Below are 16,136 nucleotides of genomic sequence, written 5' to 3' on the forward strand. Positions count from 1 at the left end.
TCTAAATCAAGGATGAGTTAATCTTGAGATCCTTAACTAACTGTATCTGCAAAGACCCTATTTCCAAATAAGGTTATATTCTGAGGTTCTCGGTGGACAGGAATTTTTGGGAGGATACTATCCCACCCACTACACCATTCTTTGCTACTCTTTTGTAAATGTCATTTCTGTCATCTATCAAATTTTCATATATGTGTGGGCAGAATGATCATTTTATAATGCAAACCCCTGATGAAATGGTTATATATTTTGTCATGAGATAGACATCTTTAATCCTCACAACAGTTCTATGAGGTAGGTACTACTCAAATCACTAAGTTAGGCTGAATTATATGATACGATAACAAACAATCCCCAAATCTCAGTGGCTTACAACAACAAAGTTTTCTCCCTCATATTACACACCAATCACTGTGGGACAGTGGTGGATTAGCTGCAGTTCCGTTCTATGTGTTTTTTCACTCCAGGATCCAGGCTGAAGGCATAGCTCCTGCCCAGGACACGCCGTTCCAGCAGCAGAGATAAAATAATATGATTTTAGACTGAGACTTGCAACAGCACCTCAAGTTTCTGCTTAGACCTGGTATATATGTCTCTGGTCCAGATTTCATTGGCCAGAGTAAATCATGTGGTTAAGCCTGACACTGGGCTGGGGAAGTGAACTCCTTCCTCTGGAGGGTGCTCAAGTCACATAGCCACTGGCTACAATGTATACTCTTACTGGGAAGGGGGAGAGCAAATAATGGGGAATAATAATATCTCTGCCACAGGGGTTAAGTAACTTGCCCAAGGTCAATCAGCTGAGAACAGAGCCAGGATTCAATCTCAGACAGTCTTTCTCCAAAGCCATATTGCACTCCATGGCTCCCTTTTGCCTGCTAAATGGAGTCTAAGTATATTTAAGCTTTAGGGCTTCAGCATGTACATTCCTGCAGCCTAGAGTACCCCTCTACTGCCTCTTCATGCTCAACTTACTCTGTAAGACTCCACTCCGATCTCAACTCCTTAGGGAGTGTCTCTCCTGGAAATTAATCACCATGGGCTTCCATCACTCTTTATAAGCATATATCACTTTGTACTCACTGTCCTATTCCCTCTGAAGGGTGAGGACACACTCTTATATGCCATGTGTCCCCTCTTCCCCCAGCCTTGCACAGTGTTCCCTAAATGTTTGCAGAATTTTGGGGATGAGATGAGTAGGGGGGCATGAGGCACGATGGGCTGTGCTCCTGGGGATGAGAACACTTGGCCTACTTCCCCACCCCTCTAAACTCAGCTTAGCACCTGTGCTCTGGTGGCTGGCAGGTCAGCTCCCTGTGACTAACTGTGTGAGCTTTTAGCCTTGTCACCTCAAGGCGTTGGACAAGTGTTTGTGCGGGCGGGGGCGGGGTGGGGGAGGTAGGGATTAACTTTTGCCTTTCAGAAATCCTTTTCTTATTCTGTCCCAGGAAAAGGACAAGTAAAGGTCCTTCTCTCAAGTGGCCTGGGCGTCAGACTAGGAGGACTGGGGAGGCCCTGGCAGGGGAAGGAGGAAACCACCCCTGGGGCATAGGAGAGCAGCAGAGAACTGGAAACAGCGCTGGACTGCCCATCGGAAGACTTTACTAACTTGCCCAAGTGATTTGCTTTAACCTCTCTGAGCTTTAGTTTCCCAGCTATAAATTGGATACCATACCGATCTTGCCCTCCTCCTTAAGCTGTTGCAAAAATACATCGTAAAATGCTGGAAGCCTTTGGGAATGCAGCCCTGAAAGCACATAGGTTTGTACTAGAATCCCCCTCGTAAACTTTGTGACTGGGAAAATTGTGCATCTCCATAAGCCAGTGTCATCGTCTAGAAAGTGGGGATTATAATTATAGCTACCCAGCCCCCCGGGCCAGAAAATTATGTAAGTAAAGTGCTTAGCATATAGTGCTCAATAATATTGGCTGTTTTCATATGAGATGATGATACTTATTATTTAAGGAAAAGACAGCACCAGGTGTCATTTGTGAACATTAAAATGAGGGGGGAAAGAGTCTAACTTTCCTAGAACTGGTTTTTTCCTTTAGCCAAGTATGGGGTGTGGTTCAAAGGAATGAGGAAGCAGTTCACGAGGTGACAGCACACAGAACACTGTTTGTCCTCACAGAACTTGGAGGAGGGGTAGAGAGGCTAGCTGACTCTCCCAAAAGATCAGAGGTCCTTGGCCTACTCCCCTCCCTACAGATGCAGTCCGCTGATTCCTTCTTGTCCCCTCCTCCCAATCTGGTCACCAAGTCCTAAGGAGGTGGTCTTGGTAATAATACTAATAGTAATGAGACCAATGATATTGCTACCTTGAAGCTGTTAAAGTATGTCTAGTACATTAATCCAGTTATCCCTCATAATCTCTCTCCCATAAGCAGAATCCAGAGTTAGAAGAGACTTGGAGATTGTTCTGCATTTCACAGATAGAGAAACTGAAATTTGGAGAAAGGATGGGATTTATCTGAGACCATATAATAAGCTAATGGCAGAAGCAGGGCTGGAACCTGTAGCTCCTGACTCCCAGCCCCGTAGCAGTGCTCCTGTTGTCACATACCTGTCCCCTAGCCTATTCTCTTATCTGCTGGACCACTGCTATGGTTCCTGACTGGTCCACCCTGCCTCTGCTCCCTCCACATCTATTTGTTCCATACATAATAGTCAGGAAGCACAGCCTTGATCTTGTGTTTTCCCTCCTAATAAAACTTGCCCATTTTTCAACTCATAAGGTCATCTGGCTCCTGGTATAGCCTCCAAAAGAAGACCAATTTTTCTTTTTCTTTGTATTTTTGTTAATCCTCACCTGAGGATATTTTTTTCCATTGATTTTTAGAGAGAGTGGAAGGGAGGTGAGGGAGAGAGAGAGAGAGAAAGAAACATTGACGTGAGAGAGACATATCAGTTGGTTGCCTCCTGCATGGGCCAACACTCTACCACTGAGCAACACTGGCCAGGGCCAATCTTTCTTTCAATACATCTATCAGTAGGGGGCTCATCACTCCCAATGTGGTCCTTCCCATTCCTGGACAGTTTGACTGCTTGGAGTTCTTTATTGTAAGCTGACATTGTCCTCTGGGATGTCCACCCGCTGGAGCTGAGTGGAATTCTTTCACATCCATTTGTTAGCAAATTTGTAGTAAACATTTAATATGGGCCAGGTCCTGGGTGGACTAGGTGCTGAGGAAAACATAGTGTGGCTTAGGGGTTTGCAGAATTTTTTGTTTTATTAGACCTAAATAATAAGGAACAAATCACATCTCCTCCTGTGTGATAGCCCTTCAGGTGTTTGGAGATACACACTATATCCCCTTTGTGCTTCCCCTTCTCCAAGCTGTTTAAATCATTCACCACACAACATGGCGTTCAGGTCCTCAGCATTCTGGCCTTCTCTAGACTTGCTCCCATGTCACAGGGTGCCCCTCAGAATTTGGAGCCCAGAGCTGAAGCCTGTGGTCCAGCTGTGTTGAGCCCAGGGCAGCGCAGAGCCTCTAGCGAGGCTGACCACAGAGGTTTAATCCCTGGTTCCTGTTGACACAGCGTATCATGTTCATGTCCCCCTCTTCCTTCCTCTTTTCCTTTCCTCTTTCCCTCCCTTCTTTTCCAGCCACATTGCATTTTTGAGCTTGAGGACAACTCAAACCTTTAAGTTATTTTCCCTGAAACTGCTCTTAATCTAGATTCTTTCTATCCTTTATTTTGGGCACTTGATCATTTAGACCCGAGTTGTCCAATATGGCACCCAGGAGCCCCATGTGGCAATTTACATTTAAAGTCCTTAAAACGAAATACAGTAACAATTTTAGCTTCTCAGTTATACTAGCCACATTTCAAGTGCTCAACAGCCACAGGTGGCTAGTGGCTACTCAATCAGACGGTTCAGATTCAGGCCACTTTCCAGCATCACAGCAAGTTCCACAGGACTGCCCTGGTTTGGACCCAAGGGCAGGAGTTTACATTGATTCTGTGTGGCACTTTATCTTGTGAGTTGTAGCTCAGCCCCAAGGCTGCTGAGATCTTTTGGAAATGAATTTTCGTTTCCGGAGAGTTTGCTGTGCATCCCAACTTCATGACAGCTGTAGATTTGATTAGGTTTCATGCCTTCCTCTAAAACCAGTGATAAAAATGCCTCTGGGAGCAGAGAGGGCTGCAACCAAGTCCTGCACGTGTCACTCCAGCCTCATGTGGCAGGCATGCTGTAGTTTAACCCGAGGCTGCATACCAGGCCCGGTGTACTGGATGTGCATCCACGCAGGGAGACAGAAGACAGCAAGCAGAGTCCTGCTGTTATGGGTGCTGTAGTCATTCAAATGTTTGCCTCGAATTCAGGGCTGCTTCTGTCTGGCCTGAGGTAGTTAAAAGTGCAGGCTTGGGCATCAGCTTCCTGGGTTTGGACCTTGGGTCTGCCACTTTACAAGCTATGTAACGACTTTGTGTTTCCTGACATATAAAGTAGGGATAAGAATAACTTCTTCCCCACAGTGTTTTTGTGGGATTAAATGAGTTAGTCAAGTAAAGCTCTTACAACAGTGCCTGGAATATAGTAAGTGCTCCAAACACATCATCATCATCATCAATTATACCCCCTGCCCCCCACCAAGCCATGCTCAGTCCTGCTTTGGGGCCTCAGTTCACTGGGTTCTGCCCTCTCTTAGTTTGTAGAAGTCCCTCCTTGATTTATGTTCCCGGCTGCTCACTTGGCACTTAGCACCTATACTGGAGGGAGGAATGCAGTAAACTTCAATAACTGTTGGACTTTATATTGGCTCTGTGCAATATAAAGACCTGAGACAAGCTTCTCATCTGGAAAGTGGGGATGCTCACAGCTGCCACATGGGACCATGGTCAGGACTAAGCGAGACAGAGCAGTTGAGAGTTCCTGAACTTAGTAGGCCTTTGCTTACCTCTGACTCCAGTAAAACCCAGGAAAGTGCATGGGACTTATTCCCCCACTCTCTGTGCTTCATTTAGTGTCCAACAAAGGAGGCCAGGCTCCTTATTCCCTGCATTTCTGGAGGGCCCTGCACTTCCCAGGAGCTCTGGGGCAGGAATTGGGTCCGTTTGTTCATCTGTGGAATGGGGACACCTAATTGGTGCCCCAGTCCTTGCTGCTCTCCCTGGCTTGCTGAATGAACTTGGGCTAGTTCCTCCCTCCCTGAAGAAGGCGTATAAGGGCTGTGGTGGTTATTTAGAAAAGCTCGTTACTTTGGGTGTGCCAGCGCCTGTGGAGGGTGGGCGCCAGGGTCCAGGAGCCAGGGGCCAGTGCTTAGAGCCCCCAGAGAGACCGGAGGTATTGCCACCTGAGAGGGGGTTGGAATGCGTGGCGTGATCTTCCGAAGGCTCCCGCCACGGGAACAATGGGAGGGCGGCGGGGAAGCTGGTGGGCGTCGGCCAGGTCCGGGCTGGAGGTGGAGGAGGCCGGCGAGCTCGGCGCCGGGCCGCGGGGTTAGACCGGGGCACCGGGCGGAGAGCCGAGGCGTCCCAGCCAGGGAAAACCGAGGTCGGCGCTGGCGGGGGCTCGGGAGGAGGCAGGGGCGGGGCCGAGCCCACCCGGCTGGGACCCGGAGGGCGACGAGGCCCGGGGTTGGGGTCTCCACTTCCTCTCCCCGCCGCCTGCCCCCGCCTCCGGGCTCCGCGGCGGCTCAGGTAGGCGCTGGGCGCGGGGCCCACGTGGGGAAGCGGGCGGCGGGTGGCGGGTGGCGGGCGGCGGGCGGGCTCGCGGGGCTCAGCCCCCTCCCCCGCCCCTCCCTAGGGCCGCCGGGCTCCTCCCGACTCGCGGCTCCCGCGGCTCGGGCGCTTCCGCGGCTGTTCGCCTCTCGCCGCCGCTGCTCTTCGCTCGCCCACCGGTGGCTGCCTGGGCGGCCGGGGCCGCTGCCGCCTCCTCGGGGGAGCCGGCCGGGGCGGGGCGGGGCGGAGGGGGGAGGCCGGGTGCGGGGGGCGGGCGGGGAGAGGGGCCGAGCGCCGTGGGAGGGAGCGAGGGAGCGAGCGAGGCGGCATTTCTGCGCAGCTCGGCGCACCTCGGAGCCCGGAGCCCGGAGCCCGCCCGGGCGGCCCGGGACGCGCGGATCCAGGACAGACAGCGCCCGGAAGCCGCGCCGCCGCCAGGTTAGCAGTCCCCGCCGCCCGCCTCCCGCCCCGAAGACCCAGCTCGTGTGCGTGCGTGTGCGTGTGCGTGTGCGTGTGGTGGAGGTGATCTCGGAGGGCCCCGGGCCCTCCAGCACTGGCCGGCGCTGGCGCGGGCAGGCTCCGGGGTTCTGGACACCCCCGGGCGGGGGCCGGCGCCCCAGGCAGGAGTCCGGCTTCGGTTCGCTCGACTAGATACTGGCGCCAATACGTGTGTTGGGTCTACGTCGCCGGGTGTGTGTTGGGTGTGAGCGCGCGTGTGTCCGTGGGTCAGTGCAAGTGGATGTTCAGTGCGCGCGCGTGTGCCTCGGGTGTGCAAGTGTGCATGTGTGTGTGCCCTGGATGTCTCCGCGCGCCTGGGCTGGGTGAGGGGGTGTGTGCGTGCGCGTGTCTCCCCGTGAGTGTGTGAGAGGGTGTGTCCGACCGTGTAGCTGAGTGTGCACGTCCTGCTGGGGGGGTGCGCCAGTGGCTTTGCTTGTGGGGGGGGGTGTGTGTCGCTGTGTGAGCTCCAGTGTGGCTCCCCGAGTGTGCGCGTGCGAGGCGGGTGTGCACCCGCGTAGCCCCGCGTAGCCCCGCGTAGCCCCCGTGTGGGTGTGCGCGGCTTTGTCTCCGCGCCGCCGGGAGGAAGGGGTGGGGGCGGCGGCGAGGCGCTGCCTTGGCCCGGAGCCGGGCACCTGGCCGGGCGGTGGGCGGCGGCCTGGGCGTCCTCGGGGCGGCGACGCGCTGCGGGCAGGTGGGCGGCCGCGCCCGGGCCTGGGGGAGCGAGGCTGGCCGCGGGGCCCGCGAGCCGGAGCGGAGGGCGTGTCCCGCTGACCGCGGCGCGGGGGGTGTGGGTGTGGGTGTGGAGTGGCGGCGGCAGCTCCAGCGAGCCCCCGGCTGGTGTCACAGTAGATTCAGGAATCCATTTCCTGTCGCCGCGCTGGGACCGTCGTCCAGAGCCAGCCGGGGCCTGGCCAGGTCATCGACACCCCGTTACCCCTGCACTGAGGGTGCAGCCACATCTCAGGTGCCCTGAGCGGAGGAGGGAGAAGCACTCCCTTAAGGGCCAGCGCACCCCTCCCAGGAACCCCCTTAGGAGACCTCTTCCTTGAGAAGGGTCTCTGGGTGTGTAAGTACCCCTTTCCCCATTCGTGATGCAGTGCATGCATTTCTAGGCTATAGCCTGTGTGCCTTCTGTCTGTATTTCTTATGCATTTGGGTGCATAGGTGTGTTTTATCAGTGAACAGTGAGTAATGTATCTCTGGATGTATGTGTTTTTGTAAATTCTGGTGTATTTGTTTTTATGTACATATAGCCCATTGTATATCAGTGAGACTGCATGTAGGTTTTGCAAGAGAAGTGACATTTTGCTGCCAACTGGAATAGGGTAGGGCAGTTTTGTCCAGAGCCACTCTATTTTAGAAAAACTGGCTGAAAAGGTGGTTTGGAAATTTAGCACCAGGCTCTGTGGGTTTCAGGTGCTGGTACTGAAATGTAGGTAGATTGGGGTAGGACTGCCTACAAGGACAGAAACCGAGACTCATATAGGAGGAGTTGTTATGGAAGAAGTATATCCAAGTGCAAGAATTCTTCCTCCACTTCCAGTTCTTTTTCCCTATAACTTCACCTCCCCCTCTGCTGCCTGGTTTGCCAGGATAAAGTGCACAGGATTTGAAGTGTAAAGGGAGGGAGCTGGGAGTGTGAAAGGAAGGAGGGTGGATTGGTGATAGGATTGGAGGCCAACAGCAGATTTCTTCAATTCTTAAAATGTTTCCCTGCCTAAGGCAGCAGAAAATGGGAAAAGCTGAGCTTATTGTCCCCTTCCCTGAATTCCTTTCCTAGGACTAGGAAGGTTTGGGCTCAGCCCTGGAATCTGGTCCGCGGGTCTTCTTTTGACTTTGGTCAAACCCTTTATGATCACTCAACACATTTTTATTGAGCTGCTTTTATGTGAGACTAAACCCCCTAAGCCTCAGTTTCCCTAACTGAGAAGCTAGTAGGATGGGTTCTGGGACTTTGAGGCCCCTTCCCTTTCTCAGCATGCTAGAGTTTGTTTCATTGTTACTTAGATTTAGGAATCTACTCTTCTAGCCCCCAAGGATCCTGGCCATGGTCCCCATGCCCCACCCCCAGCCCCCATATACTCTATTCTATAGCAGTGATTCTCAGAGTATGGTCACCCCACCAGCAGCAGTAGGATCACCTGGGATCTTTTTAGAAATGCAAATTCTTGGGCCTGCCAGACCTACTGAGTCAATAACTTTGGGGGTGTAGTCCAGCAGTCTGTTTTAACAAACACAGGTGATTCTGGTGTACTCCAGAGATCAAGAGAAGTTCAGACAGGGAGCTAGAACTTCCTACGGGTTGAAACACCTGGAAAACCTCCTCTGTGTCTTCCCACAACACATACCTGAAGTAGCCTGCATCCCTAACCTGGCAGATAGAGGTTCTGGTTTCAAGTCTCAGGTCTTCCTTGTGATCTTGGACAAATCACTCCTTCACTGAATAATGCGAAGACTCATTGACAGTGTCTACTCTGTTCCAGGTTCCAAACAAGGGGTTTCCCGCTCTGCTCAGTTTCTTCACTCCTTACCTTGACGTACAAGGTTTGCAGGATGGAGTCCCTGTCCCACCCCTCTGGAAACCAGCCACTCTGGCCACCTTTTAGTTCACCAAGGCAACAGGAACTCTTTTGCCTCTGGGGTTTTTCACATGCTGTTCCCTCTGCCTAGCACACTGTTCCTCTGCTTCTTATCTTGGTTAACTCCCACTCTTCAGATTTCAGCTGGAGTCACTTTCTCAGGTGGCGGGTGCTTCGCCAACTCCCTCGGCTAAATCAGTTTTTCCTGTTACACGTTGTTAGAGCTCTCTGTGTTTTGTACTACTTATGAGAGTTTGTAGTTACGCATGAACTTGTTAGTTGCTTGTCTCCCCTTGCTGGACTACAAATACCATCTGGGCAGGAAGTTGGTTATCAGTCTTCATAGTGGCCCCACTCAGTGCCTGGCTTATGATTGATGTTCAATAAATTTCTTGAATGAATAACTTTATAAAATGGGAGATGGTACTGAATGGTACCCAAAGCTTCCTCTCAAGGCCTGACATTGTAATATCTAAGCAGGCCTCAGACGTTTTTGAAGTAGATTTACCTGTCTTTTTGTCTGTTGCATGTCCTGGCCATAGATTTGAACCCCCGCTGTGCCCAGGCCCATGCTGGGTTCTGTTCTAGGAGAGGCAGGAGAAAGCTTTTCAGGAAAGCTTTTCAGCCTAGCTTGTTTTCTGTGTCCTCCTGGATTAGGATCCTGCAAGAATGAGAAGAGGAAGAGCACTGAATAAGGAAATCTAAAGACCAGAGTCCATGCCTTGTTACTGACTGTGGACAAGTCACTTTCCCTTTCTTGCTTGTTTCCTCTTTTGTAAAGTGAGGGTATTGGGATGGACTGTATACGTTGCTAGCACTGGCTCTAGAGTCACTTGGGCTTTGCTCCATACTAGTTGGGTGGGCTTGGGCAAGTGACCTTGTCTCTTCATTTCCTTGCCTGTGAAACAGGACCAATGATAGTGTCTGTTTTGTAGGGTTGTTTTGAGAACAAAATGAGGTAAGATACATGGAATGCTTTGCACAGTGCTAAGCACATAGTAAATATTTGGTAAATATTAGCTATTACTACTGTTATGGCCACTCCACAATTCAATTCAACATTCTTGAATGCCTTTGCCAACCCTAAGCCTACAGAAATAGAAATGAGTACGGCAGTGTTCACAGGCTAGGCTTGGGGGCAGACATGTAAAGATGCACAGTGTACAAGGTGCCAGGATGTAGCTGTTCATGCAGGAAAAGGCTCATGGAGGAGAGAGGTGGTGTTTGGGGCTAGATTTTATCTTCCAGGTAGCTGGAGCAGCAAGTGCAGAGGCACTATGGCTTGTTAGGGCAACTCCAAGTAGTTCCATGTGTTTGGAGCAGAGGTGGTGAGTGGTAGGGATGGGTGGGCTGTATGACTGGAGATGAGGCCTGAGAGGAAGGTTGGAGCCAGATCTGGCGTAGGCTGAGACTCACTAGACCTATAGGTGGTGGGAACAAGGAAAGAGGGTAAAGCCATCTGGAAGGATCAGATTTGCATTTAAAAAACACAGCTCTCGGAGCGGTATTAGAGGTGGGGGAGGGGGCTATTGACTAGGAGACTGGGCTCGGAGGGTGCTTGTTTACCTGACGGAAGGGCTCTGTGGGGTGTATAGAGACCTAGAACTTGGAGGAAGCACAACTGATGGACTTCAGGCCAGCCTGGGCCAGGGAGGTGGAGGAGAGATCGGAATGACTTCTCACAGGCCCACAGGCCTCCATTAACCGCCAAGGCTAATGAGTGGGAATCTGAAAATTGGAATTTGAGTCCCAGGTCTGCTACTCAATGGACTCTGTGTATTAATTTCCTAGGGCTGCTTAACTAAGTACCACAATCCTAGTGGCTTGAAAAAGTAGGGATTTATTCTTTCACAGTTCTGGAGATAGAAGTCAGAAATCAAGATGTCAGCAAGGTTGGTTCCTTCTGAAGACTCTGTGGGGGAGTCTGTTCTGTGCCTCTCTCCCAGCTTCTGGTGGTGCCAGCAACGCTTGCTGCTCCTTGGCATGCAGCAGCACCTGCCTCTGTTGTCACATGGCTTTCTCCCCTTTCTTCCCGAGTGTCTCTGTGTTGTCTCCTCTTCTTATAAGGACACCAGTCATATTGGATTTAGGACCCACCTTAATCCAGTATGACCTCATTTTATTTAACTAATTACACCAGCAAAGACTCTGTTTCCAAATAAGGTCACATTTTGAGGCTCTGGGTTGACATGAATTTGGGAGGTGGGGGGGATACTATTCAACCCAGGACACACAGGAAGATGAAAGAGTGCAGGTGTGGGAGTGCTGCAAGCCCAGGTCCAAATCTAGGCTTTGCAATGGAACAGACATGAGCCTACGAGTATAAATCAGTTATTTTTCTCAGTCTCAGTTTCTTCTTCTATGAAATGGGAACTGGAGCACCTGCAGCACCACACTATGGTGGAGAGCGTTGGTCATGATAACAGATGGGACCAAACCTAGTGAGCTGGCACGCAGTAGGCACGCAATATTTAGTGCTTCCTCTCGGCTCTCCCTTTTCTGCACTTAGTAGCTGGGACAAGTCACTTAGATACCGCTTCACTTTCCTCATCTGCCAAATGTGAATAATTACCATCCAGCTCTGCCTCTCTCGCCAGATTGTGACTCCCAGGGGATGATAGGAAGGCTCTTTGTAAAGTGCTTCAGACTTTGTTGCTGTGATTTTTAATTATAATCATCATCATCATAATAACCCTTGGCCATTGCCACATCCACTGCCTTCTCAGCAGAGCCCAGCCCAGCCCACCCTCTCCTGAGGCAAGTCCTCTTTGCCCCTTTGTGCTCCGAGGTGTCCTGTGAAGCATTGCTGCTGTTAGAGTTGGGAGAACCGTAGAGATGGTCCTTGCCCTCCGTTGCCCTCATTAGCCAGGAGGGAAACATGCTCTGAGAGAAGTGACACGGAGAAGGTCACACAGCAGGTCAGTGACATGTGGAACACCTGCCTGTGGCTCCTGTTTATAGTCTGAACAGTGCTTTTCCCCCAGCTGCAACTTCAGCCTCAGAAGCTTGAGCTTGGGGCAGGCAGAGGCCTGGAGAGGACTCCACACACACCTGGAGGTGGGGACCCAGATGGAAAGAGTCCTGCTGAGTCAGGACCAGAATCCCCAGCAAGGGAGCCCCTGAGTCCTGAGTGAGCAGGCAGTGCCTCCACAGGTTGGGTGGGCAGGTAGTTTTGTTCTCATCCCAGCTTTGGCCCTCTCTGCCTGCTGCAGCTAAAGGAGGCCACCAGGGGTGGGCAGTGCAGCTTGGGGAGCCAGAGCTGGCAGTAACCCAAGGCTTCAGTGTCCCTATTGACAGCCATGGTGATGCTCTCAGCAGGCCGTGTCCCTCTAAGCCTTGCCTTGGTGGGCCTAGGGAAGGCTCTGGAAAGGAGAGAAGGCTTATCCTGTCTTGGCAGTTTCTCTGAAGTCATCCCGCTCTCCCCCAAGCTGGGGGAGCCAGGCCCCTCCCCTCCTCCCTCTCCCTATTTTCTGTCCAGATTAACAGTCTAAAGATAAAGCCTCCAGATCCAGTTCAGGTAGGTGGTTTTGGGGTTGCTTGGGGCCACCTAAGAATAAGAAAGCTTAGTCTTCCCCGTCGGGCTCACTCCAGTAGATGATAAACAACTGCTTACGTTTATTGACTGACCATGTGCCAGGCCCTGTGCGAGGGGTTTTCACGCCTATGTCTTTTAATCCTTGCACCTGCCCAGTGAGGCAGAGATCAGATCCCTATTTTATTAGAGAAGGCTAAGTAAACTCGCCCAAGGCCTACCCAGTCCTTGGGAGCAGGCAGCACAGCTGAGACTGAAATCTAGATCCATCTAAGCCGGTGGGTGCTCTTCAGTCTTCCCTATGCTGCCCCAGGTGGGGCCTACGAGAACGTATAGGGGTCCATAGAGGGATGAGCATTTGCTCAGATTTGGAGAACAAATTCTTGGCTCAGAGACCACAGTCTCCAATCCAGGTCTCCTGTTTCCCAGGCCTGTGCTGTCACCCCCTCAGAGACAGACACTGAGGTGTCAGCCCCCGGGCTGGTCGAGGCTCTGAGCCCATCTGGTTCTCTAGGCAGCTGCCCACCTGTGGGAGAGAAGCTGCATCAGGGGCAGGTGATAGAACAGGTCTGAAGGCACTTGGCTTATTTCCTAAATATTGTTTTGTCACTGGACACCTTAGTTTTTCATAGATTATCTTGAGCCTTCCAGTTAAATAACCTTATCATCTGCAGAGGGTGCTAGTTTTGTCTCAGAAGGGTTCTTGGGAATTTGGGGGCTTGGCAATTCTCTGTCAGCCTCAGTGATGGGTAGAGAGGGAGGGAGGCAGAGGCTGGAGCCAGGGGACCCAGGTTCAGGAGTACACATGCTAGAAAGAAAAAGGAAGGAAGGAAGCCAGAGCTGGCCAAGGGCCAGGGTGAGACGTCTGGAGAGAGGAAAGGAGCCTTGAGGCTGGGGTTGATTAGAAACCACCTCTCCTCTGTCCTTTAAAAAACCCCAAAAAACCTCCTCTCACCCCAAGTTCAGCCCAGGAGTCCAGACTTCCTCCCAGGCAGGGCTGCTGATCTGACTGTCACTTCAGAATCTGGGCATCTGCAGCCGGCTTGCTGGGCCCCCACCCACTCCCACCATGACCATGACCATGTCAGCTTGAGCAGGTGGCCCATCCAGAAGGGACCTTGATTAGTGAGCAGTGGCTTTACAACTTTTAGCCACAGAGCCCTCTCTTCATAGGCAAGGGAGCAGAAATTCAATATGTGAACTAGCTAAAAGGAGAGCACTGAGCACCCCCTACTACCTTGAGGGTTCCCTAATGCAGGGCTCCCCCAAGAGCAGCAGAGAGCAGCTTACTAAAAACCACTCTTCCAGGACTTCCTCAGAGATCCAAACTCAGCTGCTCCCTGGGAGGGTGTGACCTGTGGGGCCCTGGAATCTGCCCATTTAAACAGATTCCCTGTCATTGGGAGACAGAGGGTTCTCAGACTGCCCTTGGAGATTGCTGATCTCACGAAAGACACACCTTTGGGAGTATGCTTTGATCTCGGGAGAGGATCCATAGGCACCATCTGAGCCTTTGAGTCATGACCCATGAAAGTTTGGAACCACTGTCTTCAGGGTTGTTTTATAGAGTGGAGGGAGCCTAATGACGCGAGAAGGATCACCTGGGAGCTAATGGTAGCGCCAGGTGTCGAAGACAGATCTCTCCTACCTCTCAGCACATTGCTGGTTTTAAGGGAGGGTGCTGAGGGACTGCGGACCAGTCCCTTTCCCTGTCTGGGCCCAGGTTTTTCCAGTTGTAAAACGGGGGTTGGACAGGATAAGCTCAAGGTTCCACGTAGCTTTGATCTGTGGCCCTGGAAGCCAGGTCTCCTGATGCCCAGTTCATATTCGTTGCCCTTTTTCTTGCTGCTTCCTCAGTGTCCCCCCTTCTTTTAGTGTCTCTCATCCTCAGAGATTTCATACAGAGCCTGGATTCGAGCCCCTTGAGGTCCTCCTGTCAAACCACATGTCCGGACTCTTAGCCCCTCTCTTTCTGTGCCGACTCACCATAAATGAACCAAGTGTCTGTGAGTCTGGGGATGCTCAAGGTGGCCTCTCTTCAGAGCTGGACACCTGGGGCCAGTACCGAGGGGAGGGGTTTGGAAGGTGTCTCCTGAGGTTCCTGAGACAGGCCCAGTGCTCACCTGTGTCTTTACCGCATGTCCCTGAGCTCCTACCTGTCAAGAATGCCACCCCTCTTCCCCAGTCACTGTTGAAATCCTGTCTGCATTTTTCAGGGCTCAGCTCAGTTACCAACCTCTGTCCTACAAAGACTTGTGAGCCCTCCCATCCCCACCCCACAATGAGAATTTGTCCCTCCTCTGCATTCCTTCAGTACCTTATCTGTTCTTTTCTGGGGACAAGTTCTGCTTGGTCGTGGCTTCATCCTGGGACATGGCCTGTCTTTCTTGCGAGATTGTGAACTCTAGGATGTCTCATACATTAATTTTTGCTCCCCAGAACCTAGCACAGGGCTTTGCACAGAACAGCTGCTTAATAGGAGGTTATTAAGTTCTGTTTGCAGAATCTGCCTCAGGCCCTGGGCTGGACTGGTTTTTCTGGAGCCCCGTGGTCCCTCACTGGCAGGCTGTGACTTCTCACATACCCCCTCCTTTATTTGTGGTTTGGAGGAGGCCAAGTAGGGCAGTGGGTAAGAATTTAAATTCCAGTCTTGACCCTGCCAGTTCCTGGCTGTGTGACCTTGGGCAAGTCACTTCACCTCTTTGAGCCTCAGTTTCCTCATCTCAAAACAAAGGGGTAGGGATGACAAGTCTGTTGGGGACTTGGGAGGGTTAACTGAAATGATATAAAATGCTGAGGTCTGAGCATTGTAAAGAACAAATGGTCAGTAAATGGTTACAATTTGTTACTTTTCAGTTAATGGCTATTATCATTGTCATTTCAGCAGACACCTGCTGTATTTTGAGCATCATACTGGGGGGCAAGAGTGAGAGACAGAGAAAAATCATTGCAGTTCCTTGGTGTCCAGGGTAGTAAGGTTAAGTAGGGGCTGTAAGACTCTCCTGCAAGGGGTAGTGTCTGGCAGAGACGTGGCTGAGTGAGTTGAGGCAGGGAGACAGGTATTCCCTGTGGAGGTAAAGTTGGTGAGCTCCAGCCTGGAGATGGGAGGGAGGGGATGCTTGGAGAGTTGTGGAAAGGATGCAGGAAAGAGCAGAGTGGAAGCAGAGGCAGCTCCAGAGTCTCCACATAGAAGGGGCTTAGGGTCAGCACCCCAGATGGAGGGAGAGCTTTAAGCTTTGTCTTGCTAAGAAGAATTTGGGGGATTGATGGCTCATGATGCCACTTGTGAGAACAAGAGAGAAGACTGGAAAGGTCGGGCAGGAAAGTTAGGGCTTTATGGAGGAGATGGTGGAGACCAGTAAGTAGAGAGGGCCTTTGTCCCTCTGCCCGGGCTTGAGCTGAGCTGAGAAGGGTGGGTGGCAGGGTGGTCTGGCCGGGTGGCAGCCCCAGGCCTCTGCAGGTCCACCACGGAGTCTGTCCCATAATAACAGGGCAACCTATTTACCTGGCCAAGGTGGAGATCTGAACTCTGATCTGTCTAAAGTTAAAATGCACGTTGATCCCAGAAACGTCAGAATCTCTAAATATCAGATGCGGCCTGCAGGAAAAGACACCTGATTCCACCCTCCTCACTCCCACATTACACAGCTGGGAAGCAGAGGTCCTGAAGGGGCAGCCCTGCCTGAGTGAACTGGCCACAGTGAGCTCAGCCCCAGCCCCAGGAGGGCTGTGGACCTTGCCTGTGGTAGGGTTTGGGGGAAAAAGGTGAGGAGTGGGCCAGGGGACCTGAGGAGGGGTGTAAATGACAAGCAAATGTCGGACTAGGAAAAATCTGTTGCCGTGTGTGTGGTGATCC

General features: G+C 51.8%; 1 protein-coding gene across 12 annotated transcripts in view; it reads left to right on the plus strand.

Moving 5' to 3' along the window:
* The first annotated feature begins 5,634 nt into the window (after positions 1–5,634).
* The window catches only part of EPB41L1 (erythrocyte membrane protein band 4.1 like 1), a 112,771-nt gene continuing 102,269 nt past the window's right edge, over positions 5,635–16,136 (plus strand). For 11 of the 12 annotated variants that reach the window (XM_081149366.1, XM_081149378.1, XM_081149369.1 and 8 more), the window contains exon 1: positions 5,982–6,109. The gene's annotated coding sequence lies outside the window, so the exon portion shown is untranslated. Of the gene's footprint in view, positions 5,651–5,981; positions 6,110–16,136 lie in introns of those variants that run through there. The other variant, XM_081149374.1, reaches the window with a different exon arrangement.

This window comes from Miniopterus schreibersii (assembly GCF_964146895.1).
Source record: "Miniopterus schreibersii genome assembly, chromosome: 10".
In the NCBI taxonomy this organism is placed as follows: domain Eukaryota; kingdom Metazoa; phylum Chordata; class Mammalia; order Chiroptera; family Miniopteridae; genus Miniopterus; species Miniopterus schreibersii.